This window comes from Rana temporaria, chromosome 2 (genome assembly GCF_905171775.1).
Source record: "Rana temporaria chromosome 2, aRanTem1.1, whole genome shotgun sequence".
Classification (NCBI taxonomy): Eukaryota; Metazoa; Chordata; class Amphibia; order Anura; family Ranidae; genus Rana; species Rana temporaria.
Window position 1 is genome coordinate 456,979,700 of NC_053490.1, and position 25,393 is coordinate 457,005,092.

Consider the following 25,393-nt stretch of genomic DNA (forward strand, 5'->3'; position numbering starts at 1 on the left):
AACACAGACTTTAATGTTATAACACACACAGCTTATATGTCATTTCCAAAACTGTTACAATGACAAATCTCCGCCCCCCTCACACTGGGGCTTCCATACAGATGAGTAGGTAGACACGACGGGGCCGATGCTGAAACACATTTTCTTTAGACAATGACATCAATGACGCTGAGCACTAGCTGTACTGAATACATCAACCAGACCGCTCGACCCCGCATATAGAGAGATAATTACCACAATGAAGCAATCAGAATAATTAACACAAGCCACTTAAACCCAGCTCTCCTTCACACAACACAATAGATCAATTAACCTTTAGAAATAGTGAGGGGACATTAGCACATCAATAACCTGGCTAGCAGGGAGCAGTAAACTGAGACATATAGGCAAATGTATCACAGTATGTGTTGCGGCGTAAGGCCGCGTAATTCAAATGGAGATGTAGGGGGCGTGTTTTATTAAAATGTGTCTTGACCCCGCGTTTTTTATGTTTTTTTTGGCCGTCTGTAAAATATCCGAGTGTGCATTGCTCTAAATGACGTCGCAAGGACGTCATTGGTTTCGATGTGAACGTAAATTACGTCCAGCCGTATTTGCGAACGACTTACGCAAACAACGTAAAAAATTCAAAACTCGGCGCGGGAACGACACCCATACTTAACATTAGCTACCCCTCATATAGCAGGGGTAACTATACGCCGGAAAAAGCCGAACGCAAACGACGTAAAAAAAAAGCGCCGGGCGGTCGTTCGTTTCTGAATCGGCGTAAATACTCATTTGCATATTCCTCGCGTAAAAATACAGAAGCGCCACCTAGCGGCCAGCCTGAAATTACAGCCTAAGACACTTACACCTGGCGGATCTTAGGGATATCTATGCGTAACTGATTCTCTGAATCAGTCGCATAGATACGACCGGCCGAACTCAGAGATACGACGGCGTATCAGGAGATACGCCGTCGTATCTCTTTCTGAATCCGGCCCACTGTGTGTATGTATAATAGAGTATATAGAGCAGTGCCGGCTGGTGCTCAAATTTTTTTGGGGGGAAAAACTGAAAATTACCATCAATTGCTGCCTCACTGTGCCCCATCAAAGCAGCCACCGTGCCCCATTAAATGCTGCCACTGTGCCCCATCAAATGTTGCCACTGTACCCCATCAAATGCTGCCACTGTGACCCCCCGTCTGCTGTGGGACCTTGCAGCGGGTCAGACAGCAGCTCCTGTGTCCTCCATGCGTCTCCTCCCCTCTTCCTGATAAGCATCCAAACGGAGCGCACCTGATTGGCGGAGAGGCGTTTTAGTGTTAGGAAAGCAAATATTAATTCGCTGTTCTAACACACCTGGATGGACTCCGAGCGCAATGCTTTGTGCTCCAAGTTCACCTTTTCTTAAGCCTATTATAGCCTATGGCTCTAATCAGGTGCTTCAAAAACACCCCTGCCACTTTTTATTAAAAGTGTAGCACCCTGCGCCCAATGAGTGGGTGCTATATGTTAAAATTATAGTTGCCTGCAATAGTTTGGCTCAGAAAGATTGTATTTAAATTGTATACAAATTGTGTTCAGCTGGGTTGCACATTTTTCCACTTGATAGTAGGTGTCACTGTCACCATTGGTCAATGTTGGAAATGCAGCAGGTTGAATGTATTGGGTATTCCTTCTTCAGAAGTGGTTCAGCGGGCGTGGTCAACCCGCGGTGCAATCTAGGAGAGGGTACTTAAGGGACAGACACCATTTTGTGGGGTCGGTTTTTCCTGATCCGGACCTGAGGGCCGTCCTGGCCTAAGGGATGTATTGGTGATTTCCGCCTCGGGGCACATTGACCTGAGGCTTCGTTAATGAGATGTAGGCCCAGAAGCTGCTGGGGCCTACTGATCCAGGGATGGTCCTGTGTTGCCTTGCTTGCTGGAAGGGACCGAACAATTGAGGACTCAATTGGAGGATGCATCCGGATCAAAATCTACCTCACAGTGCTGCTGGAACGGCTGAGAGATCCTGGCACTGTGAGCCGTGCTCTTTTCTTCAGAAGTTAACCCAGTGGTTACACAAGTCTATGGCAGAGACTATTGAACCAATTCTATTTTTACCTAGTCTGTGGCAGAGACTATCTTTTGATCGAGCTTCGCACCGGCTGCTAGGCCAGTGATAGTGGGCCTATCCGGTGAACGCTGAGTCCAGCGTGGAGACAGTTGTTTCTCTGAACCAAGGAGAATATTCGTGATTCGCAAGTAAGATGCCTGAATCTTCCCTAAACCTCCATCCCTCTTTTCTGAAGTTTACTTAAATAAAAACCCTCTCTGCAGGAGGGAGAAAAAGAGACTTGGTGTTTGGCGCAGACATTTCTATCTTTAAAGTGGAGTTCCACCCATAAATATAACATTACATCAGTAGTTTTAAAAAAATGTCATTAGTCCTTTACAAATTTTTTTTTTTTTTTTTTAGATGCCTTCAAAGTGTTGTTGCTAGGCAGAATAGTTAATCTTTCCACTTCCTGCACCTAGGTGCTTAATGCTTCCTAACCTACACCGCATAGACTCCTGGGAATGTAGTGGGTGTAACTTTCCAGGAGTCTGTGCACTCCCCAGTCTCAAAGAATCATGTGACTTGGACAGCACAGGTGCTGAAACCTGATCTGACACTGCTTGTGCAGCACTGAGCATGTGCTAGATCTGCAAGGCTGAAATCCAGGAAGTCATACAGTCTGGCTTCATGATGCCCACACTTAAGATGGCCCCAGTCAATTTCTATTTTATAAAGTGTCTAAATGCTGTAACAACCTAACAAAACAGACCTTAGTTTACAGACTAACTTTACTAGAATACATTAATCTTGTGTATTACAGGGGTATTTATATTTAAAAAGTGAAATTGTGGGCGGAACTCCGCTTTAACCACCTCTTAACCACATCTTCAAGGAGAACCCCTGAGACGAGCACAAGGAACAGTAAGGTAACGGTAGGCCTAAATCTAAACCATCAGCTCCTTTGGGGGTAGTGCTACAAAAGTAAGACAAAATAAATATCCACTCACAAACAAACATGTGGTTAAAAAACGCTCATCAGGCCCACTGGTCGTGGCTCCACTCTCTGCTCTCTCCTTGTGCAGGGCGACTGGTATTGTATCTGCCTCCTCCTGTAGTTTTCTGCAGGCAGTCTGTATTTTGGGCTGTTTGGCCCTTCTCAGAGCTCTGCTGTCTGCACTGGCCAAGTACAGAACACTGATGTTGTCACTGCTACTTTTACAAGGTACAGTCTGTGTTTATAAAGGCATTTGTTGGCCTCAAAGTGGATTTATATCCTTTGGCTATTGAGAAAAATGTGTATATTAGATTTTCTGTGGTTGGATTTTAGCTTTAAAGTTAATCAGGGAAAATGTTGCCACTCGCTGGATCTCTAATAAACTGCCCCTCACACATGTATATATTATTGACAGTTATGTTGACATGTGACAGTGTCTTCACATGTACACTTACCTTTAGACCCGGTTCACACTGGGGCGACACGACAGGAGGCTCAGCCGCCTGACGTGTCGCGTCCCATTCAATGCAATGGAACCGTTCTAATAGGAGCGATGCAAGTCGCTCCGACTTAGAAAATGGTTCCTGTACAACTTTGGGGGCGGCTCGGGGCGACCTGCATTGACTTCTATACAGAAGTCGTTTTGCAAATCGCCTCTGAAGTCGTCCTCAGGACAACTTGCAGAGTTGCCCCCGAAATCGTGCCGCTGCTGTGTGAACCGACTCTAAATGTCATTTAACAGTCACTAAATTCATCCCAGTGTAGCTCAAGTTGAAAAAGATCAAAAAAGGTAATAATAACCTAAATACACACAGGCTATTGTTTCCCATGAAAGGACTGCAATGAAACAATGAGCACCCAGAAACAATTAAACCTTTATTTGTTAGCAGAAAGTACATTCTTTCTTGTCTCGTTTCCAAGTCTTCATCAGGTCTTCTCTTCCTTGTACAGCACAGGCTGCTCTTTGGCTGCGATAACAATCTCTGCATAAAAGAGATGAGCTAAGCTGGCCATAAATGTTTTTTTTTTTTTGTTCAGCCAGCACACTGAACGAAAAAGAATGTACATACTCCTTCATACATTCATGGGCTCATGGACTCACAGCTACTCACTGGAGGATCCCTCAGGCTTTACTCACAGCTACCCGCTGTACTTATCTTCAAGCTTTACTTACAGCCAACCACTGTACTCCTTCAAACCCCGCTCACAGTCACCCGCTGTATTCCTGGATGAGTCTCTACTGAAGCTTTCCGGCTGAATTGTCTGCTCTGATACTCCTTCAGAACTCCATCCCTTCTACGCTTGCCTCCAGCAACAGGAGTGGTCATCACTCTGGCAACTGCTTCATCTCCTTTACCAATGATTAGGCTCCTCTCAGGCTAAGCCTCTACCCAAGTGGTTAGGCCTCAGTCTTCAGGCCTAACCTGCTGCTCCACACACACTTACCCAGGCCGCAGCCTGGGTGGAAAGAACCCTGATCACCTGACTTATTTCAAATAAATAGCTAATCACAGCATGCAAAGTGGCCAAAGGAAACTCCTGATAATTTGATGAGACAACATATTTACTCATAACCCGAATTCACTGTAGTATATCATTCTAATGCCAAAGTCAACAGTGCCACCTATTGACAGAAGAGAGAGACTACAAATTAAACTCAAGCTTAGGATACAAACCAGTGGATCAAAGAAAACTATATAACCAGGGTAGTTACCACCTAGTAGTTAGCACAACTAAATTTACTTTGCAGCCCTGTTTGGGACAAGGCTTTTACAATCTCCCCCTGTCAAGAAAACTACGTCCCGGAGTCTGCAAAACAAAAAAAAACATATTCTCTCAATCCTGAGAGTGGATGTTCTGGCAAAAAGTGGATAGGGAGGGGTACCAGGGAAGGATGAACTGTAATAACAATATGTGTGACATTCCACAAGAAAATAGGTGATAAAAACGTATATACAATTACAAATGGCATTTCACACAATGACAGATAATAATGACACGTTATTTACAATTATATGTGGTGTACCACACAAAAGCAAGTGAAAAATGCAGTAAGCATCAACCTGATATCTTAATTATCTATCTAATATTTACACGATAATGCAAATAAAGATAAACATCACTGTACACGGTAGAGATCCTGTCTCTAATCTAAGGAAGACACAAGGGGGCAGGAACACCTGAAAACATTAAAGCATGCAATATGGAAAATATGACATTTAAGTAACACACTATAGTATATCCTACTATTAAAGCACTAATAGTGCAGAATAAAACTTTATATACATTGTTGGAGTTTGTTTCTACCCTCAGCTGAGAGTGACAAAAGGTGCAGGGTGAACACAGCAATATATATATATATATATACATTCCGGCAAATAACTATACCTAGAAATATTTACATGTGGAAAAGGGCCCCACTTCCCTGAGAGTGGCACGGTTTTCCAAAGCAATTTTAGCATATCTGAAAAAAAAACTCACATAGCAACCTATCTTTAGATACTTGTAGTAAGAACTTAAGCGGAGGTTCAGCCAAATCTTTTTTTTAAAAGCCAGCAGCTACAAATACGGCAGCTGCTGACTTTTAAAAAATGGACACTTACCTGTCCAGCGTGCCCGCAATGTCAGCAGCCGAGGCTGAGCAATCGCTTTATGACTCCCTCAGAGTGGCACGCTTTCGCCATCTAGTGGTCAGTAAAGAGAGAACAGTCTATAGGTGAACATTTAAAGCGGGGGTTCACCCTAAAAACAATTTTCTAACATTACATTGAGCTCAGTCTTGACATTGACAGTATGCCGATTTTTTTTTGTTTTTTTTTTGCTGTACATACTTCGTATAGCTATTTTCTTGGCCGGCTTCTGGGTAGTGAATCCCGCGGGAGTGGGCGTTCCTATGCAGCAGTTAGTAATTGACTTGATGACAAAAACTACCCCCCGCCCCTGTCGCATAAGGAGCGTCACGAGTTCCCGAAAGAAGCCGAACGTTGGTGCGCAGGCGCCGTATAGCGCAGACTCGACGTTCGGCTTCTTTGGGCAACTTGTGACGCTCCTTATGCGACAGGGGGGTAGTTTTTGTCATCAAGTCAATCACTAACTGCTGCATAGGAACGCCCACTCCTGCGGGATTCACTACCCGGAAGCCGGCTAAGAAAATAGCTATACGAGGTATGTACAGCAAAAAATAAATAAAAAAATCGGCATACTGTCAATGTCGAGACTGAGCTCAATGTAATGTTAGAAAATTGTTTTTAGGGTGAACCCCCGCTTTAAGTCGATGAGATTCAGATTGGAGGTAAAGACTTGCCTATTTGCCACAGCACAGCCTACCTTACTAACTAACTAACTAACTAACTAACTAAATATCCCATTGTCTTTGAAGCCCCAAAGTCCAATAGGCACTTTCCCTGTAGTTGCAACAAACATATTCAGCAAACTTCCAGTAAGTTCCCCTTTTTTTCAGGAACAAACACTGGGCTGTGTGCATGGCTACTTTTAAACAAGGGCCCAGATTCAGTAAGAATTGCGCATAAATTACGGAGGCACAGGGCAACGATTTTGCCCTGCGCCCCCGCAAATTTGCGCCGCTGCCCTCGATTCACGGAGCAGTAGCTCCGTAAATTGCGAGGGCGCGCCGGCAAAATTGCCCGGCGTAAGCGCGCGCAATTTAAATGATCCCGCAGGGGGCGAGAATCATTTAAATTAGGCACGTTCCCGCGCCGATCGTAAAGCGCATGCGCCGTCGGGAAACTTTCCCGACGTGCATTGCGGCAAATGACGTCGCAAGGACGTCATTTGCTTCAAAGTGAACGTGAATGGCGTCCAGCGCCATTCACGAATCACTTACGCAAACGACGTGAAATTCAAATTTCACGACGCGGGAACATCGGGTATACTTTAGCATTGGCTGCCCCTACTATTAGAAGGGGCAGCCTTACGCTAAAGACGCCGTACGGAAACTCCGTAACTCCGTAACTTGCGTACACAGGGCTCGCGCAACATTGTGAATCGGTGTTAGTATGCAATTTTCATACTATACACTGAGCACAATGGGAGCGCCCCCTAGCGGTCATCGCAAGAATGCAGCCTAAAATCTGCGTGGCATAAGAGCCTTATGCCACGCATATTTTAGGCTGCAGTCGGCGTTACGATGTTCCTGAATCAGGAGCATTCGTAACGCCGGCGCAAGCAAGCAATTGCACTGCGTAACTATGGTTACGCAGGCGCAATTGCTCTCTGAATCCGGGCCAAGCACTTTAGCCACACATGCATGCAAGGGACTGTAATCATGAAGAACTTTTCCATCTGTAGCAACAATATCCCCTTGCACTTAGAACATATCTCAGCCTTTCTTTATCACAGCCGGAGACTGAGATCACTTTTACTCACATCTTAAGAACAAGACATGCTGACAAACCAGGGAAGTATATCAGCATTAGACATGTGAAATTTGTTTAGTTCCGAATTAGTTTTTTAACGAATTTCAACAAATTTGTAAATATCCGAATTAACGTAAACACATTTAAGGAATTTTTTCTAAAATTCATAATTCGAATATTCGAAAATTCAGAAGTTCGAAATTCTAAAATTATAGGTATTGGAATTCCCTTTAAAATTTGACTGTTAGTGAACATAACGAATGCAAATTTTTCCGAAGTTACGAATTTTCCGAAATCTAAACGAATGGAATGTAACAAATTTAATAATAATTAATAATAAAAATAAAGACTTTTTAAAAAAAAAATTCTGTTCCATTTGTTTAGATGCAGCATTCATTTTTTTTGGATAAAGCCGTATTCATTGAGTTCACTAACAGCCAAATTTGAGAGAAAATTCCAATACCTATAATTTAATAGTTAGTTATTAATTAGCTAGTAATTATTTTGAATTTCAGAATTTGGGATTTGTGAAGTTTATGAATTTTTGAATTCCCAAATTGTTGCATTTACAAATCTTAGCATTTACGAATTTTCGGATTCCGAATTTTTGAATTTTTGAATTCCCAAATTGTAGCATTTACAAATTTTCTTCTTAAAGAGGAGTTCCACCTAAAAATGGAACTTCCTCTTAACCCACTCCTCGCCCCCTTAGGCCTCGTACAGACGGGCAAACATGTACGATGAAAATGGTCCGCCGGACCGTTTTTAGCGTACATGTCTGCCCAGAGATTTCTGTATGATGGCTGTACACACCATCATACAGAAATCCGCGCATACTCGATACGCGGCGACGAGGCCGCACCGTCGCCGCGACGATGACGCGGCGACGTGCGCGGCCCTGGCAGTTCAATGCTTCCACGCATGCGTCAAAGTCATTCGACGCATGCGAGGGATGGCGGCCACTCGGACATGTACGGTAGGTCTGTACAGACGACCGAACATGTCCGACGGACAGGATTCCAGCGGGCATGTTTCTAAACACGTTAAGAAATATTTGCCCGTTCGAAAAAGGCCCGGCGGGCAAATGTACGCTGGAATCCTGTCCGCTCGGCTGTACAGACGACCGAACATGTCTGCTGAAACTGGTCCGCGGACCAGTTTCAGCAGACATGTTCGGTCGTCTGTACGGGGCCTTACATGCCACATTTGGCATGTAATTTTTTGGGGGGGGGGAGTGGGGGCTTCAGGAGAAGGGGACTTCCTGTCCCACTTCCTCCTTCCGCCGAGGGGCTGGAAAGGTGATTAGCTTAATCGCCTTTTCACAGACCCTGCCTGTAGGCGAGCACCTGTCCAATCGGACGGCGCCGCGCTGCTCGCGCATGCGCACTGCCGCTCGCGCATGCGCAGTGGGTGCCCGGCCGTGAAGCCGAAAGCTGTCACTGCCGGGTGCCCACACGGCTCCAGCGACGCGCCGGCCGGGGCTCCGCTCCTCGCCCCCCCCTCGCCGGCCGGCGCGTCGCTGGAGCCGTGGAGCAGGTAAGTGTCAGTTTATTAAAAGCCAGCAGCTACACTTTTTGTAGCTGCTGACTTTTAATAAACTTAAAAAAAGGGTGGAAAACCCCATTAAGAGCAGCAACCTGCTGAAGATCACAGGTCGCCCTTCAGGGTGGATCACCCCAGCAACTTCAAACTTTAGCCAACATGGCTTCAGGTGGCCACTCCATGTATCTGCCGGCAGCATTCAGTCTAGCATAATCCGGGCAGAACAGCTCTCTGGAATGTTCTCCACTAGCAACATTTTAAATGTGTGTGTGAAGTGGCTGTCAGCATAGCATCCTTGATGTCACACAACACATATTTGTAATCCACAAGGTTTGATAAACATATGCAGTTCCAATGCAGTTACCAGTAGTACCCGGGATCGGGTAGAATTACAGACTCTCCCTTTGTATTTACTGTGGTAACAAATCACTTAAGATACTTTTTATCTGGACAGCGGATGACTACACCATCCAGGTTGATCTTCCTGCCATAACCCTAAGTATTCAGTACCGAGAGGTATTTTCTGGACATTTTAGGCAGCAACTTCAAAAAGTCATTATTGAGAGGGATCTGAAGGAACCCCCGTATGACTTAGTCTACCCATTGCATTTCCTTTATAGTGATCTCCTCTTCCAAATGTGGGGGAATTTAGGGGGTATAGATACCCATAGTCTTTGGCCACTTTCTTAACTATAATTCTCTGTATTTTGGCCAGCCGAGATGGGGTCTTGGGATCTCCGTATCTGGGTAGGACCCGAGCATCTGGGGCACACTGGGCCGAGCACCCAGTGACCACATCAACCTTGTGGTCAGGTTTGGCATAGGGTATGGGTGCATTGGAGCGGATTTTAGGTACCCACTGAGCTCCCGGTTTCTCCTCAACAGAACTGCCAATGCTAATCAGCGGAGCTGCACTGGCTAAGAGCATAATGTGTACACTTGCAGTAGTAGTAGCAGGGGTTTCCTCCTCTGGCACATTCTTTATCACTCTCACCCCACTTTCCAGTATAAGACAAAGTGTCCGAAACTAGTTCTGAAAGACCATCAGACATACTGGCCCGGATTCACGTAGAGCGGCGCATCTTTATACCGGCGTAGCGCATCTCATATGCGCTACGCCGACGTAAATCAGTGAGGCAAGAACAGTATTCACAAACTACTCGCTCCCAACGTTGCGCCGGCGTAACGTAAATTGGCCGGCGTAAGCCTGCCTAATTCAAAGTAGGAAGGAAGTGGGCGTGATCAATTTAAATGATAGTGACCCCATGCAAATGAATGGCCGAACGAACGGCGCATGCGCCGTCCCGTGGGCGCTTCCCAGTGCGCATGCTCAGAATCATGTCGGACCTAACGCCTAAGATACGTCGAATCACTGAACGTAACCTACGCCCAGCTCTATTCACATAGTCCTACGTAAACGACGTAAAATACGACGGCTGTTCCGTCGTCCATACCTTTGCATGGGATGCGCCTCCTGTAGGTGGAATAATTTTACGCCGGAACGTACGCCTTACGTAAACGGCGTATACTACTGCGACGGGCGCAAGTACGTTCGTGAATCGGCGTATCTCGGTCATTTGCATATTTGACACGTAAATCAATGGAAGCGCCCCTTGAGGCCAGAGTAAATATGCGCCCAGGCTCCGACGGCGTAGGAAACTTAGGTCGGTCGGATGAAGCCACATTTCAGGCGTATCTTGCATTAGGAATCAGGCGCATAGATACGACGGCGCATCTGTGCACTTACGCGGCGTATGCGCCTTCACTGGAAAAACTACAGCATCCCCTTTGATAGCCTGGTATCACCTCCCCCACAGGCACACCGCTCTCACTTCCTACTGGCTTACCCAGCTCTAGTACATTCTTTCTGGGTGGCTTGGACATCGGGGCGAGCAGCTGGCTTGACTGTGGCCTTGGCGATCAGTGCACTGGGTCCTGTCTCTGGAGTCAGGGGTCCACTTCCAAGCATCAGTGATTGTGGGGTTGATTTTTTATAACTGGAGAGACTGAAAAAGTTGGTGCAACTATGCATATTAGCAAATTAGCTTCTAACTTCAGCTTGTTCAATTAAGCTTTGACAAAAAAAAATGGAAGCTGATTGATTTATTAAAACTGGAGAGGGCAAATCTGGTGCAGCTCTGCATAGAAACCAATCAACCGCTGCGTGTCTTCTATTTTACAACAAAATAGAACGAACTACCCAGGAACTGGAATGGCAAAAGCCCGGGAAGGCATCTATTCTGTTACATATCCCTTTATCTGCAAAGTTACTGTGTAAAACAAACAGTTACTAATAAAGAACTAACCAACAAAAATGATGGCAGAGGGCTGTCATTCTGTTTCTCAGTAAACATATTTCAACTTAAATTAAAAATTATTGTGCAAAAAGTAGAACTAAGCCCCATCAAAATAGCAAAGGGTCTGCCCTCTATTGTGTAACGCAAACTTATTTCAAGTTTCAACTAGGGCTGCACAATTCTGGTCAAAATGAGAATCGCGATTCTTTTGCTTAGACAAAAGATCACGATTCTCTCACGATTCTCAAAAATGTAATGCCAGAACCCCCCCAAAAAAATAATAATAAATAAACCTGTGATTTATCTGAAAATATGAATATATAAAAAAAGAGACCAGTGATATGTCTATAATGTTAAAGACCATATAACTCCTATGAAAAAAGCAGAATAAAACTTTGATTCTGATTTTTTTATGATCTTTAACATTATAGACATATCACTGGTCTCTTTTTCATATAGATCAGAAGCAGTACTGCCAGCAACCTTTGGGTGGCGCATGGATACACACAGTTGTACAGAACTGTGAGATCAGAAGCAGTACCGCCGGCAACCACTGGGTGGCGCATGGATACAAACTACTGTTGTGAGAGAAGTTCAGGCATCTATCCAGCGGCGCAGGCTGCTGACGTCGGTTTCGATGTCTGCGGCATTTGCGTTCCACAGAAGAATCGCGGGTCATCCCACGGGGAGATCGCGGGCAGGGAGAATCGAAATCGCGATTCTCTCTGCGATTAAGCGTGCAGCTCTAGTTTCAACTTTACAGTCCATTCTAACTGAAAATGTTAAATATAGTGCATAAGTGACGCAACTAGGCAATTTTAACATAGAAAATTCAACTGCCCTACTGTTTTTCATCTTTCTCACAGGAGAGACGGTTCCTCTTCTCATCAAGAATATGAGATGCTATACTGAATAGTCTCTCACTCTCTGTACTGGTGCTTGGGGCAGATATACAGTATATCTGTGTGCAATCTGTGGAAGCAATGGAAAACATTCTTTGTTCATGTGCCAGTACGCAAGGGTATTGTAACTTCTAGCGATAGGATGTTCAGCTAAATAAATCTCCAGCTGTTGAATGGCTGCAGTTGTTGTGGCACTGCTATGGACTATGGAGTGCATTTGTGTAAAATGTAGTCAAACATATCAGATAGTGAGGGAGTGTGTTCCTCTTCACTTGTATGCAACCGTATTTCTGGTACACTTTCCTCTGTGCTGCACCTTGAAACTCCTTCACCAGATGCTTCCATCACCTCCAGTTGTGCCTGTATCAATTCCCGTGCATGCTGCTTTTTTTCTGCGTTAAAATAATGTTGTAATGCAGCACAGAGGGTTGGACTTTGCCTTGAAACCGGTTGTTAATGGCCTCCAGTAGAGTGGTTTTAGCAAATTCTTACGCCATGGTCTGTTTCTGCCTCTTTTCCTAGCAGATGCTTCAGTGCAGCAATCAAGGGAATAACATCAGAAAAGCAAGCATTAGCTGAGCTTATTTCTTTTGTTAACTGTTTAAATGGAGTTAGAAGAGACAAATTATTTTAAACTAACATCCACTGATGTGCGCTCAATGCTGCCGGCAGTTCGTAATCTGCAATGTATGCAGTTAAAACAGGCTTTTGTTCGAGAAGACTTTGCAGCATATAGTAGATGACTATTCCAACGAGTGGCTACATCTTGCTGCAGTTGTTTCAGTGGCATTCCAAACTGTATCTGCAAAGATTGTAATCTGGAATAAGCAAGCGGAGAATGCTTAAAGTGACCAATTTTTTTTCCTTTTGATACTTTTGTAGCGCCCCTCTGCTTTCAGCATGGGCGCTACACTAAAGTTAATAGGGAATGGGAGAGTTACCTTGCTCCCATTCATGGTTTGTTAAAATTTTGGGACTTCTGTCATTCCAGAAATGTCCACTGTGTCAGTCTGTGGTCCAGGGGTGCAACACCACCCCTGGCCGGCAGTTGGCGCCAGAGGGGCTCTGGCAGAGCGAGTTTTCCCCAGCAGCCAATTGGTGGAGTTTTTCCCTCGCGGGGCATGCTGGGGGAGAGTATATCTGTGACAGGGGTCATGTGTTAAGAAATCTTTGCGGGGTCCCTGTTCCAGGTGCGGTATCCACCTTCAGGGTTTGCGCATCCATGGATCCCGCCAGGCGCGGCCCACCTGGCCAAAGCTGCAAACTGCCTTGAACCTCATCTGGAGGTAAAAGGGGACCCCAGTGCTTCACTGGGTTCCTGGACCTGTTGAGAGAATCCCAATCTGGGATCGGGTGTCCGGACCACTGACAGGTATGATTGCTGTCATCCGGGGGCCTATATAGGAAAGTGTACTGGGAGGATTCGCTCTTTTCATTCACCTAAGTCCTTTTTTGAAATTGGTCTGTGGCAGAGGCCCTAGAGCCAGGTCTGTGAGAGAGACCTGTTCCTCCCAGCTAGCTCAGAGTGACGCTTCGGCTGCCAGGCCTATTATAGGGGTCTGTTCGGGGGCACTTTACCCACTCCAAGCAGAGTGGCGACGAGTTACAAAATTGGTACTATACAGAGCAGTACTGATTGCTCCATTTGATATCCAGGCCTGATACCGCAAGGTTATCTTTCTTTCCTTCATCAACCTTGACCTTTCCAATTTATGTTGATGTTGGCCCTGTTTGACCTGGACAATAAAGCATTGAAAAACCCTTTATTGGCTGTCTGGACCTTCGCTCACTACCGCTACTCTCAAAACTACACCCCTAGACAACGCCAGGGTAACTTAGTAGGCCGATCCCAAAATCAACCAGCGGCTCCTCCGGGGGTAGCGCTACACTTTTCTGTGTTTTTATTACCCAGCCGGGTAAAAACATTAGAACTTGGTGAAGAGTGAAGAAATAGTAGAAATGGAGAGTAACAGATTCAGGTGTATGTAAATGGTGAAACAGTCCTGCTTCCAACAACAACTTATATTTCACCACTCCAGCCGGAATGGGTATAGCGCACCTGAACAGGCCTCTCTCACCAGCCTGGCAGCCAGAATGTCACTCGGAATTTGGGGTTAAGTCTCTGCCACAGACCCTCCCAATGATTGAAAACAATGGAGATAATAGTGGTCCGGAATCCTCCTTAACAGATTCCACACCTGAATCTCCTTCAGGTAGTTTTGGTTCGGTTACTGACTGATAGGCGACCAACGTCCAGCCTCTCAGCACCAGGTTTCCCTGGCCCCCGGTGGATGGTCAGGCTCCTCTTGGAACACCAGCCTCTCTTGGCACTCCTCAGGCAGTCCAGACGCACACCCCGGCCCGGAAGGCCATTTTTCCGGGGTGCCGTGGTATGGCTACCCAGAAGGTGGGCGCCACACGGGAAGAAGACCCAAGACAATGGCGTCTGCCACATAAATACCCCTCCCTAGCATGCACAGCGAGGAAGACCTCCCCCTGATAGGCTGCTGGGAAGAAATATCCAAATCCTTGACTCCACTGCTGCCACCTGTCGGCCTGGGATGTTATCAGCACCCCAGAAACGACAGCATGAACCCACAGTACAGCCAAAGCTGAGACCGAGGCTCCAAATTTAAACAGATTAACCTGGTCAGAGTCACTTAACTCTCACTTAACTCTCTGACCCCCTCTAAATTTACACTAGAATAGACACTGTCCCCAGTGTCTGAACAAAAATAGTGTTAAATCCTGAACACTTTTCCTGAATCTGCTTGACAATAAAGTAAAGAGGGAAAAAAAGAATAAAGAGAATATAAAAATATAAAACATTTTTTTCAATTTACACAGTGGTACATTTGACATTAATATGCCTGTCTATCTAGCCTGCCCCATTCTCTGACTGTCTTGATAGATGATCAACAAACCTGCAAAACAAAAATAGAAAAATATACACACACACATTTACATTTCTTACAGTCACTGAGGGTGAATGAAGCTGCACCTTTGCCATCTAAGGCGAAGCCTCCTTCCTCCCAAAGAGACATATATAAAACTAAGTGCTGGAACCTTTCTCCAACTATAAAGGCCTGAGAAGAGAAAATGTCTTTTATCAAAAGTTGCCGAACAGCGTAACCCGACCATTATCAGCTCAATTTTTTTGTTTCCACAAAATGACGGAAACACTATTTTCGGCCAATGTGTTTCACCTGCTGAAATTTCGGTGCACCTCTAAGGCCTCGACCGAACATGTCTGCTGAAACTGGTCCGCAGACCAGTTTCAGCGGACAGATCCGACCGTGTGTACAGCCTAGCAGACAGGTTTCCAGCAGACAAAAGTTTTAAAGCAGGCTTTAAAACTTGTCGACATGTCCGCTGGTTAGTAAAATTTTCAGGGGTATTTTTCTGTTAAAATACAATAAAAGTATACTTCTATTCTTTCCAAAAATCATAAAGTGCGTTTTACAATGCAACAAAGTCATGAAGATCTGAAAATGAAGAGTCAACCAGTTCTTTAAAAGGTCTTTAGAAAGTGCAGGAAAGGCCACATGACTCACTGGACAATCTTGAAAACCAAAAGAATATGTTTAGGCACCTGTGTGCGTGTACGAGATAAAAATGCACCATTTTGGGGTTAGCCAAAGATGTGACTGTTAAAAAAACAGAGATTGCAATGTGCAATTGATTGGCTAGTGCAGCCTTTTTCAACCAGGGTGCCTTCAGATTTCCTCCGGGATGCCTTGGCAAAATGCCTAAAAGCCAGCTGGTAGATGAAGCCTGCCTTTTAGTTACAAAACGACACAGGTTTTCATTGTGCATCATTACAACTTTCCAGCCATTGGTGTCCTATCAACTAATGACATCATTGGTTGATTATGGAGATGTTGGGCGCCTGCACAGCATTCTTGTTTACCCCTCCCCTGCCCCTCTCAGTCAGTACTGGGGTCACATTAGCTGAGTGAGGGAGAGAAACTGAGAGAAGAGAGAAACTCTGGAATACTAGTCATTACCAGTGTGAAAAGGTGTACTTAAAGCAGAGGTTCACCCTAAATTTGAAGTTTCTATTAATATAAACTGCAGGATTAGTACATGTAGAAACCATGCTTTGTTTTCCTCGTAGCTCAACGATTACCTTTAATCAGTCGTTTTGTATGTAGCTTCCGGGATCTTTTCCCTGCGGGAGTGGGCGTGTCCTTAGTTTTCCCCGACGGCTCTGTGTGTTATGGGTGCTGATCGCAATGTCTCCTGGGAGTGATGTCACGATATTCACAGGAGACGATCTGTACTGTTTTCAACAGTCATGGGAGGGTCACATCCAGGAAGTCTTTGCTTGTGGGATTCACGATGCCCACAAGCAATATGGAGAACGACTGGATGTTAATTTAAAACTACTTCTTTCTTACAGCAAACAAAGAAAAACGAGTATGAGTGGCTAGCAAGTGAGTGTTTCAATGACATGTTTGTTACTATGCATTGCACATCAATGTAAAAAAACGAGAAACCGCGGAACCTCCGATTTAATTGGAATAATACATCATCTCTAACATAAGGTGTCCTATGTGTGTGTATATTACTGCGTTATGTAAAACTATTAGATTCGTTTTTACAATTTAGAATGGGGTGCCTCGAGATTGTGCATAATTTTAAAGGGTGCCTTGACTGAAAAAAAGGTTGTGGAACAATGGGCTAGTGTATTGATTACATATTTCATGAGTCTGTAGACATCACTCTGTCTAACATGGAACATAACATAAAAGCATGCCTCCCAAAAATGGAAATGGAATATGTGAACGAACAGAAAGACATTAATCTACTGCTAAAAGTTTAATCTACCGTCATCATGCTCAGAGTTTCCATGGGAGTCAATACTATATAACAATAGAGCTTCCTCTACTCTGCAAAGCCATCATTTCTGCATTAATAATAAACAGTATTACATGGATTTTGAGGTTGAATCAAAATTATCCATTGTTTTAAATAATTTCTGGTCTCACATTATTATTCCCTTGTATGCAATTTCATCATGTTTATTTAAAGTGTATTTAAATCCAAGAACAGAAACGTCATACATTGCAGTTTACCAGACCATAGATATTGCGGCTGCTTCACTTTTCTTCAGGATTTCTTTATTTCATGATCATACCAGTGTAGCGCACCTGTAAATGTTGGCTTTGATACGTTTGTGGGTACAGCTCCCACCTGGTGACACCCTCAAAATCCTGTGACGCAATAAATTAGAAACTGTAAAAGGCAACTTTATTCAGCAGCAGGTGCAAGCTGAAAATAGAAGTGTGTAGGCAGTTGCAATCTGTACTCCCTTGTGTAGGTGGCGCTAGGCTCTAGCGGTGCTGCAAGGAAAAAATAGGACAGAGAGCTAAACCTTCCCACTCCATAAACTTCAGATACCATATTTCTATGATCTTAAATGTATTAGAATGAGCCAGGCGAAACTACAAATTGATAAAACAAACACCAATCAGTACAATATTGCATGTAATAAAGAATCAATGCTCTATAACACAGAATGAGATAACAAGAACTCACTTTTTAAGCTCGCTAAGGGGTGATGAAGAGATGGAGAAACAGCCTTATTGCCTTGCTGAAGAAACTTAAAATGGTGGCTGACTCATTTTCTCTAGAGAAATCTCCCAAAATGCACTAGTTCCTAACAAGTTTATTAACACATTCTAAGAAATTACAATATGTAACTAATACAAACAGCTAAAGCTATACTAGAAAGGGAACAGTATGTGGCGCCTGCGCTCTGCATATAACTATCTTGGTATAAATCAAGAAAAAAACAACATGCTATTTAATCACATGAACACAAGTAATTGAGTAAAGGCCCAGTGGGCAGAATATTTTGTTCCTACACAACTTCCTTTTGTCATCAAGAGAGCAGCAGTCCGATTGGACATTAGGGCAGTGTCTCATTAACATATTTAACATACTGACTCCCGGTTTTGGCTTGCATTTTGCACGGCTTGCACTTCAGAAGATGGAAGCACACTCTATAGGAAAAACAAAGCAGAGAAGAAGGCGCTTCTAAGCGCAGTAATAAAACACTTTAATGACAAGGAAGGGTTAAAAACACATACACGATGGAAGTGAAAAACAGGCATATCAATGAATCCATAACGTCAAGCGAGTTGCCTCCTGTGAGTAAGGTGGAAGAAGGAGCGACTGGACATGCACCGAAACATGTACCACCCACTCTGACATCATTTCCGGTTACCTGGATTCAATGCTGGTCCTGACAGCACAACCCTCCATCTTGGATCAGAGAGACAGTATTTAACAACAATGGTAGGCTTGAATTTCCACCTGCAGCTGTCTTACTCCCAGAAGACATCCCGCTGGACATTGTGGATTCATTGATATGCCTGTTTTTCACTTCCATCTTGTAAGTGTTTCTAACCCTTCATTGTCATTAAATTGTGGCAGGCCACATTCCCGCTCCTCGTTGGAAAAGCTGTCGGCATCATCTAGCTCTGGACGGCGGTGTCTATTCACCGGGCTTGGTTGTACAAGGGTAGCCTTGGCCTTAGTGCCCAAATTTAACGGGCCCATCACCTCCCTATCTAAGTGGGAAGAGAGTCGGAAGAGTGCCCCTCACTTGTATCAGGTTCACATCAGGCTGAACACGGAACTGGCCATTAACTTGCTAGATAATGATGCATGCTGAGCAGTGATGGTGCTACAGGAAGACTCACATGCTAGCCTATAACCAGGGGCGGACTGACAGCTCATGGGGCCCCCGGGCAAAAGAAGATCATGGGGCCCCCTGTGTCCCCGCCCACGTTCAAGCTACATCCACACAAAGTCCCACCTACACATTGCACTGCCCACATTGCAAGCGTTCAAAGAATTTCTCTACACAATGTTCAAAATAAATGTTTATTATAGGAATTAAATTCTTCCCACTGATCACCAATGTAAGGGACATTCTTCCCACTGATCACCAATGTAAGGAACATTCTTCTCACTGATCACCAATGTAAGGGACATTCTTCTCACTGATCACCAATGTAAGGGACATTCTTCTCACTGATCACCAATGTAAGGAACATTCTTCCCACTGATCACCAATGTAAGGAACATTCTTCTCACTGATCACCAATGTAAGGGACATTCTTCCCACTGATCACCAATGTAAGGGACATTCTTCTCACTGATCACCAATGTAAGGGACATTCTTCTCACTGATCACCAATGTAAGGGACATTCTTCTCACTGATCACCAATGTAAGGGACATTCTTCCCACTGATCACCAATGTAAGGGACATTCTTCCCACTGATCACCAATGTAAGGGACATTCTTCTCACTGATCACCAATGTAAGGGACATTCTTCCCACTGATCACCAATGTAAGGAACATTCTTCTCACTGATCACCAATGTAAGGGACATTCTTCCCACTGATCACCAATGTAAGGGACATTCTTCCCACTGATCACCAATGTAAGGGACATTCTTCCCACTGATCACCAATGTAAGGGACATTCTTCCCACTGATCACCGGCAATGTAAGGGACATTCTTCTCACTGATCACCAATGTAAGGGACATTCTTCTCACTGATCACCAATGTAAGGGACATTCTTCCCACTGATCACCAATGTAAGGGACATTCTTCTCACTGATCACCAATGTAAGGAACATTCTTCTCACTGATCACCAATGTGGGGGACATTCTTCTCACTGATCACCAATGTAAGGGACATTCTTCCCACTGATCACCAATGTAAGGAACATTCTTCCCACTGATCACCAATGTAAGGAACATTCTTCTCACTGATCACCAATGTAAGGGACATTCTTCCCACTGATCACCAATGTAAGGGACATTCTTCTCACTGATCACCAATGTAAGGAACATTCTTCCCACTGATCACCAATGTAAGGGACATTCTTCCCACTGATCACCAATGTAAGGAACATTCTTCCCACTGATCACCAATGTAAGGGACATTCTTCCCACTGATCACCAATGTAAGGGACATTCTTCCCACTGATCACCAATGTAAGGAACATTCTTCTCACTGATCACCAATGTAAGGGACATTCTTCTCACTGATCACAAATGTAAGGGACATTCTTCTCACTGATCACCGGCAATGTAAGGGACATTCTTCCCACTGATCACCAATGTAAGGAACATTCTTCCCACTGATCACCAATGTAAGGAACATTCTTCTCACTGATCACCAATGTAAGGGACATTCTTCTCACTGATCACAAATGTAAGGGACATTCTTCTCACTGATCACCAATGTAAGGGACATTCTTCCCACTGATCACCAATGTAAGGGACATTCTTCCCACTGATCACCAATGTAAGGAACATTCTTCCCACTGATCACCAATGTAAGGGACATTCTTCCCACTGATCACCAATGTAAGGGACATTCTTCCCACTGATCACCAATGTAAGGGACATTCTTCTCACTGATCACCAATGTAAGGAACATTCTTCCCACTGATCACCAATGTAAGAAACATTCTTCTCACTGATCACCAATGTAAGGGACATTCTTCCCACTGATCACCAATGTAAGGGACATTCTTCCCACTGATCACCAATGTAAGGGACATTCTTCTCACTGATCACCAATGTAAGGGACATTCTTCCCACTGATCACCAATGTAAGGAACATTCTTCCCACTGATCACCAATGTAAGGGACATTCTTCCCACTGATCACCAATGTAAGGGACATTCTTCTCACTGATCACCAATGTAAGGGACATTCTTCTCACTGATCACCAATGTAAGGGACATTCTTCTCACTGATCACCAATGTAAGGGACATTCTTCTCACTGATCACCAATGTAAGGGACATTCTTCCCACTGATTACCAATGTAAGGGACATTCTTCTCACTGATCACCAATGTAAGGGACATTCTTCCCACTGATCACCAATGTAAGGAACATTCTTCCCACTGATCACCAATGTAAGGGACATTCTTCTCACTGATCACCAATGTAAGGGACATTCTTCCCACTGATTACCAATGTAAGGGACATTCTTCTCACTGATCACCAATGTAAGGGACATTCTTCTCACTGATCACCAATGTAAGGGACATTCTTCTCACTGATCACCAATGTAAGGGACATTCTTCCCACTGATCACCAATGTAAGGGACATTCTTCTCACTGATCACCAATGTAAGGAACATTCTTCTCACTGATCACCAATGTAAGGGACATTCTTCTCACTGATCACCAATGTAAGGGACATTCTTCTCACTGATCACCAATGTAAGGAACATTCTTCTCACTGATCACCAATGTAAGGGACATTCTTCTCACTGATCACCAATGTAAGGGACATTCTTCCCACTGATCACCAATGTAAGGGACATTCTTCTCACTGATCACCAATGTAAGGAACATTCTTCTCACTGATCACCAATGTAAGGGACATTCTTCCCACTGATCACCAATGTAAGGGACATTCTTCCCACTGATCACCAATGTAAGGAACATTCTTCCCACTGATCACCAATGTAAGGAACATTCTTCTCACTGATCACCAATGTAAGGGACATTCTTCTCACTGATCACCAATGTAAGGGACATTCTTCTCACTGATCACCAATGTAAGGGACATTCTTCTCACTGATCACCAATGTAAGGGACATTCTTCTCACTGATCACCAATGTAAGGGACATTCTTCTCACTGATCACCAATGTAAGGGACATTCTTCTCACTGATCACCAATGTAAGGGACATTCTTCTCACTGATCACAAATGTAAGGGACATTCTTCTCACTGATCACCAATATAAGGTGCATTCTTAGTGTACAGATGACAGTATTAGGCTGCTTTCACACTGGGGTGGCGGCAGCGGTAAAGCGCCGCTATTTTTAGCGGCGCTTTACCGTAATTTTTGTGGAGGTATTCGGCCGCTAGTGGGGCGCTTTTAACCCCCACTAGTGTCTGAAAAAGGGATAAAACAACCCGCAAAGTGCCGCTGCATTTCAATGGGCAGAGATGCTGCTTGCAGGACATTTTTTAACGTCCTGCCAGCGCATCGCCTCAGTGTGAAAGTATCTGGCTTTCACATTTACACTGCAGGGGAGACATTTTTCAGGTGCTTTACAGGTGCTATTTTTAGCCGAAAAGCGCATGAAAAATATCCCAGTGTGAAAGGGGACTTAGGGAAAAGCACTTAGTGTATACATTTCAATGATTTTATGTAATGTGTATATATAGGGAATAACACTCACTTACGCCCAGGTTTACACTGACAGCAGGAATTAAATCATGCAAGTTCAGCTAAACTCGCACGATTTCATACCCGCATGTCAGTGCGAGTTTGGCGGGCGATTTCAGAGACATCTGTGCGGGTTGCTGCACAGATGTCGATGGAAATTGCACCCCGAAGTCAGCAAAAGTTGTAAAGAAACTACTTTTGGGAATCGGTGCAGGGCCACAAATGGGGCATCGCACTGATTCAGGTAGTGCCATTACCATGCGATTTGACATGTCAAATCGCATGGCAAATTGCTCCAATATAAACCAGGGCTAAGTGCTATTCCCTATATATAACACTGATATCTATACACTGAGTGCATTGAGTGGCATTCAGTGTACCAGATATCAGTGTGCATTAGTGAATAGCACCTGATCTGGTAAATAGGCACAGCACAGGGCAAGAAGGAAGGAACCAGGAAGTGACACTCAGCATGGCTCTTAGAACAACACACAGACACAGTAACTGCACTGATTTCATTATCACACTGACCTCCTGCTGCTGCACAAGGCAGATCAGTGTGGATGGATGGATGCTGTTTGGAAATTCCAAGCTGACTCAGTCAGCTCTCCTCTATGTGCAGTGCTTTCTGAGGCTCCTTCACAGACTGTAACCCACGGCAGACTTATGGCCCCGCCCCCTCAGCTGGATTCCCCAGCAGAGAGCAGAGGGGAGAGGTGGCTGGAGCGCCTGTCTCAGAATATCCCCGCACGGCTCAGGGCTCTGATGAGCCATCCATCCCAGTCAACAAACACCTCTGAGCTGCTCACACAGCCACAGGCAATGGTTCCATGGCACTGCTTCCTCGGGGGTACAGTTTTTTTTTTTTTTATTGTGCACAATAATCAGCGCTGCTGCGGGCACCTTCAGGGACAGACTAAGCCGGCCGGCCGGGCCCCCCTCCCCACGGGCCCTCGGGAACTGCCCGACTCACCGAATGGTCAGTCCGCCCCTGCCTATAACAAATTGTAGCGTGGCTGGAAGGCCTGTTGCAAATGACCCTCATGGACCTCTACATGGTACCCAAGCACTGCATATCAAGGACCCAACCCGGGGCAGAGGCCATATACGCCTCAGTGCAAGCTGCTGTGACATTGCTGAATGTAGAACAGTACCAAAAACTACTAGACCAACTGGCAGAACCCTTCCGGGAATACCTACTGCTTGACTCCTTCGCCGACTGCTAGAAAAGCATTTTCTGGTCTTTGCAACTAGCCCTAAGGACTATGGGTGCACCAAATCAATAGACTACCTATTCACATGGGGAGGTTCCTCCCATTTTAGAAAGGTACCAGCATATACTGTCAGTCCTATGCCAGCAGGACAAGGACTAAATTTGCAATATGTTACAGAGGGGGATAATGAAAGAGAATCGCAGCCCATGGGATGCCCTGGTCATCTTGCTATGCAAAAAGGATGACAGAGGGACTTTGTTCCAAATCAGGGACAGTTGGGAGCTATGGTCTTATGCCGACAGAAGAAACTGGTGTAATCCGCTCCCACTTCTCCTCAGTCCTCTTAGAAATATAGAATAAACTCGAGCAATCTACTCCCACTTCTCCACACTGTCCTCTAGGCACTGAACAATCTGGACGCTAAATGAAGGTTCCAGCTGAATGTATCCCTGAAATCTTGCTCAGCACCCTCTAACAGAACATTTTCTCTCTGATCTCTTTCTTTCCAGACTGCATTGCAAATCATTCCTCCACTTGATGTCTCACACTCTCCAGGCTGGCACATCTCTTTTTTTTTAATAGCTACCTAATGGAGGTAAATTATGGTACCCATTTTAGGATGGTCTGAAGTCTATTGATATACATTTCTGTCAAGCTGTTAAAGAAAATTGAGTACTGTCCGTGATACTTTATTTATTAAAAAAAGTATCACGGACAGTACTCAATTTTCTCTGTCACAATTGCACTAATACGGCTACAATCACGTCAAGTATGGTGTCAAGCTGTTAGGAATACAGGGACCTCTAGTGGCAGAGAACTGTGAAACAGTAAGCTATTGCTGCCACATAACAGGTGAATGTTTCTGCTTTGCAAATTAGGCAGTTTTTTTGTGCACCAACACAGTAGGCAACACATGTCTCTGAGATGGCTACACTAGTAAAACACCCCCTTTCCCAGGATAAAAACACTCACTCACTACTGTATTTATAAAGTAGTAACATTGTCACTCCTAGATTGTAAGCGCTAACAAGCAGGGCCCTCTGATTCCTCCTGTATTGAATTGTATTGTAACTGCAGAGCTCCCAACTGTCCCTGATTTGGAACAATGTCCCTCTTTCTTCCTAATCTGTCCCTCATTTTGGTCAGATCCATATACCGTATTTATCGCGGTATAACGCGCTCCCGCGTATACCGCGCACCCCTAAAGATGCCCCGAATCCTGTGAAAAAAAAGTTTGTTTAGTACTTACAGTTTTGGTGTCTTGCGCGGCGTCCATCGGCGGCCTCGTCGGGTCCGGCGTCCTTCTGCGGCTTCGGGTGTCCTCTTCGGCGGGTCCGGCGTCCTTCTGCGGCTTCAGGTGTCCTTCTGCGGCGGGTCTGGTGTCCTCTTCGGCTGGTCCGGCGTCCTTCTGCGGCGTCCTCGCGTCCTCCCCGCTCGTTTCCCGCGCCGAGTTTGAATACTGCGCCGACATATACAGAGCGCAGTACACTCGTGTATTGTCGGCAATGCTCGGCTACCCGCGCTGATGTCCTGTACGTCCAGGACATGAGCGCGGAAGGAGCCGAGACTGCCCGACTATACCCGAGTGTACTGCGCTCGGTATATGTCAGCGCAGTATTCAAAACTTGGCGCGGGAAAGCGGGTATCGGCGTATACCGCTCACCCACGATTTTGCCCTGATTTTCAGGGCAAAAAAGTGCGCGGTATACGCCGATAAATACGGTAGTTGTATATAAAATGTACTTTTTATCTTTCAAAAAGTTTTTTCCAGTGCTAAACCTTTCATGCAATTTCTAAATTGCTGCATTTTTACATTTTACA